This window comes from Frankliniella occidentalis, unplaced genomic scaffold, assembly GCF_000697945.3.
Source record: "Frankliniella occidentalis isolate FOCC.00 unplaced genomic scaffold, Focc_3.1 Scaffold179, whole genome shotgun sequence".
Lineage (NCBI taxonomy): Eukaryota > Metazoa > Arthropoda > Insecta > Thysanoptera > Thripidae > Frankliniella > Frankliniella occidentalis.
Genome location: NW_026267305.1, coordinates 339,575 through 344,372, shown reverse-complemented (window position 1 = coordinate 344,372; position 4,798 = coordinate 339,575).

Genomic DNA, 4,798 nt, shown 5'->3' with positions numbered 1-4,798 from the left:
CATGTGTTGTGTCTGTTTGTGACGTCATTTCCTGTCAAGTCAACTTGATCGTCTTGTTCTTCTCTCCCGGCACTGGGGGGGCCCTCCCTTTGCCGTGGATTCTACAATGTTGCTTTGTCCGCTGTTTAGCAACTATTTGGTGAGTGTACACTCTTTCATTTATTTTCCTTGGCCAAGGTTTTTCCCCCAAACGCATTAATAAAGTAGGACCTTTTAAAAGGACTTTGGTTTCAATGTCATCTATACTGTAAACTCAGGGATTTCACTTTGTCTAGTAGTTGTGTATTAAATCGTGAACGACCTTACAGATTTCCCAAAACCCTCTAGTGCTACATGACAATTCTGCGTACGCTGTCATTGGCCAATTTTCAACATAATCGATCAATCATCCAAAAAGTTAAGAGATAAAACACCCTTACATGAGAGGTTTCTTTTCTACTGCAAAATAAAATTGCTGTATTCACATTCTGTCCTAGATATTAAGAAAGGTTTCAGGGAACAAAAATTTAATGTTTGGCAAACATGAAGTAATATTGCCCAACATTCTGGCCAAGGTCATTCCAGTCCCGTACATCAAGGGTTACAGTTACAGTCCCCTTAAGAATTCTTTCCAGTAGATATAATGGCGTAACCCACCGAAAAAGAAATGATAATGAAGCCCTTACCTCTGTTGGCAGGAGTGCTGGAGGACGGGCTGCTGCTGCTGGTGCAGCCAGCTTCTCCCGCTGCAGATAACAACCTGCAGATAAAAACCTCTCCCGCCACGACAACAGCTGTGATGCTGCCGACGCGGTGGGAGTGGAGGGGCTTGATGGTCCAGGCTGGCTGACGCTGCTCAGGAACCTCTCCCGCCACGCCGAAGGTGAATGAAGTAACGATGATGCCGTGGAGGTAGAGGTCGGTCCAGGTCTGACCACATTCCACCTCGCACTGTGGGTGCTGCGCACGCCTGAAAAGTTCCAAATGGTTTCAGCAATGAATACACAATATACGTGCCAGGTTGTTTGGATAATCGCGCATCAAAGTTTTCAAAGCAGAATGGTGGGCTAAAAATAATAAACTGGCAAGTTATTAATCGTGTAACAACTCTAAGAATGCAATTTCAGTCAAAAGAAAAACACGGAATACAGTTATGCACTATCATTTTCTAAATGGGACCACCAAAACAAGGCTCCCCCATTAAACATTTCTTAAGAAATAATTATTGGTTCAGTTAACCTCATTTTTCAAAAGATTGATCAATGGATTTCTGGTTTGGCAATTTTGACACTGACCACGATCAAGTGGGGTCTCACAGAACCAAGAACACTTAGAAATTCTCTAAAAAGAATAAGAGTCTTCTGCTCGGCAGAAGGAAAAAGGAAATAACAATCTTTAAATAAATAAGACGCACAGTTTACTGAATAAAATGATCATACAATAACTCTTTGCAACTGTCATATTTATACACTCTGAGAAAAATTACAAATTTCTGTATCAAATTTGTTACAGTTTTCTGTGTCCGGGCACTGTGATCAACCAATTTGCATCGGTAATACAAAATCTTGCAATAGCTTACAAAAATTTGTATACAAATTTTTGATCCCCCCCCCCCCATCCCCACCCCTTACCCCTTCCTCCACCCTCTCTCTTTTTAAAAAATTACTTGTAGAAACTTCAAGAATATTGTCACAGAAGATTTATTTAATGATCTTGAGAAAGCGCCATGGTCAGAAATCTTTGATTGTAACAACATTGACACCAAACTTGAAACCTTCAATGGTATTATTTCAGGAGTTATGGATAAACATGCACCACTTAAAACTTTCACTGCTAAACAGCCTTCGCAGCCATGGATGACTGGTAGCATACGCAAATTTATTAAACAAAGGAACAAATTGAGAATTAAGTATTTAAAAACTAAAAGCCCAGGTGATCATGAGAAATTTAAATTCATGAGAAACAAGGTCAAGCAAGACATACGTAGTGCTAAAGCCACATTTTTCTATTCTAAGTTTGATATGTGTTTGAGTTCTAAATCTACTTGGGCTACCATTCGCTCATTAAATATAGCAAATAAGAATGTTTCATCTGAACTTGTTGTGCCTGTAAACGATCTCAATCAACATTATGCCTCTGTCTCATCTGTAAAATATCCTGAATTAACAGCCAAATGTATTGAAAAATATTCTACTACTATGCCACAACGAGACATCAATGATAAATTTCACTTCAAATATGCTCTCCCAGAAAACATTGTAAAAGCCATTATCTCTATCAAGTCCAATGCTAAGGGTGTTGATCTCATTCCTGTTACCTTTATCAAACTGTGTTTACCTGTTATACTACCTGTGTTAGATCATATATTTAATTATAGCCTGCAAAACAGTGTTTTCCCTGCCATCTGGAAGAAGGCTAACATTTTACCATTGCCCAAGGTTAAGAATCCTTCTGAACCAAAGGACTACCGTCCAGTCAGTAACCTGTGTACCCTGAGTAAGGCATTGGAAAAAATAGTTCATCAACAGGTGTGTGAATACCTTGATCATAACAAACTGTTTGCAGAATTCCAATCAGGATTTAGAAAAAACCATAGCACAGTGACTGCACTCCTAAGAGTTACTGATGACATTAGAAAGGCAATGGATAAGCGAAAGTTGACATTACTTGTTCTGTTAGATTTGAGTAAAGCTTTTGATTGTGTTCATCATAAATTGCTTTTAACCAAGCTTAAGTATCTTGGCTTTTCTGATGCTGTAGTTGACTGGTTCTCGGCATACCTTTGTGATCGCCTTCACAGGGTTTTCATGTCAAATAATCTATATTCTGCTTGGGCTGAGATATCTACTGGTGTTCCTCAGGGCAGCGTGCTTGGACCGCTACTTTTTCTATTGTATTTATTTGATCTGCCTAAGGTTATCTCCACAAACTCAAAACACCACATGTATGCTGATGACCTGCAACTTTACTCTCATTTTCCATGCAAAGAATTTGACAAGCATCTTCAGAACATCACTACTGATGTCTTACGAGTCATCGATTTTTGTGTTAATCATAACCTAACATTGAACGTTGCCAAAACTCAGGTCATAATACTTGGAACCCAGCAATACATAACAAAACTCGAAAGACTGCCTATTCCACAGCTCACTATTAATAACTGCACTATACCCTACTCTAAGACTGTAACTAACCTAGGAGTGCTGTTTGATGCTACCCTTTCGTGGAATGACCACTGTGCTGCTGTTGTTAAGAAAATATTTGCCATTCTGGCTCAACTGAGTAGAACCTTTTCCTTCATTCCACCTGGAGTTAGAAAGATGCTTGTATCATTACTAATATTTCCACATATTGACTATGCTTCTGTAGTTTTTACTAATATGTCCGCCACAACCATGCTGAAACTCCAAAAAGCACAAAACGCAGCTATCAGATTTATAACTGGAACAAGTCGGTATGATCACATCAGCCCCATGTACAGACAACTTAATATTCTTAAAATCAATGAGAGACGTTCCCTGGCTGTTGCTAAATTGGTATGGAAAATTATAACCACCAAAAGCCCACCATATTTATATAAATCCTACAAATTTACGTCTACAACTAATAGCAGAAATACTCGCTCCTGTAAACATATGCTCCAAATACTTGACCACAGACTTGTAAGATACGACCACTCTTTTCATGTGTATTCTTCGCAACTCTGGAACCAACTACAACTGTACCACTACCTAGATAAATCTTATGCCACGGTCAGCAACTATATTTTTAACTCTCTGTTAGCATCATTGTAGTATTGAAATATGTTCTACAACTGTACATTTTGCCTGTCGTGTATAATACTTCTACTCGCCTCTAAAATTTTGTAATAGAGCGCGGGTCTATGTGTCAGCGGGACTTTAAAGTCCTTTTGCCTAGGCCCTAATAAATCAATTTCAATTTCTTTCCTCTCCGGGCCGGCTGGCGGCAGCAGTCTTCACCTTTCATGCAGTATTCTGTGAACTTGTGCGCTCTGTCACCCAGATAATAACCTGGTTGCAATATTTGTGGGCTGCAATGCTCCGGGCAGGAGTGCATTTAATCCTGTTGAGAGAAAAATGTCACATTAAGGTTGTCTGCTATCAGGCATAGTTCTGCCCCATGACCACTATGGAAATCATCTAGGCAGCGACGGTTCTACGAAGGATGAGGAGCCAGAAATCAAGAATTTTCAGTACGCTGGTGAAGTACTTACCGAAGTGTGGGGCAGTATGGTAGGTGATGGTCATCCAGTGACGGCAGAGTACGTCAGTCCCGACGAGTTCCTTCCTGAAGCAGAAATAGATAGTCAAGAGTGGTACGTTAAACACGTAAGGGAATCACAATATTGTCTACAGGTTCGTTGTTCATTTTACATTTTTACAGTCTTGGACACTTATGTTTTTAGAACCAGTCAAAAGGTACTAACGCCTACCATGTTCTATCTTTACTTTGTAAGGTGATAAAATGTCAGGATAAAAGTTGCTGCAGGCCATATCGCAGTAGCATTCGTACTATTTTGTACCAGGGATTTATGCAAGCGCCGTTTCCACTGATTCAGCAGGGAACTTAATTGAAAATTCCTACCCCAGAGGAGCACACCACGGAGAAATTTGCGCCTCCTCTCGCTCGACAGTCAATCGTCATGAGACCTGAACACGCCCGCTCTGACAAGGGGGCTTAGGCAAGTGTAAATTCCTGATCTTGCCCAAACTCGGTATATTTGTTTCTTATCTATGTTGATGACGACTGACGGTAGTATTTTTTCCTGAGAGTCAATTTCTAGGGTACTTTAGGGGAG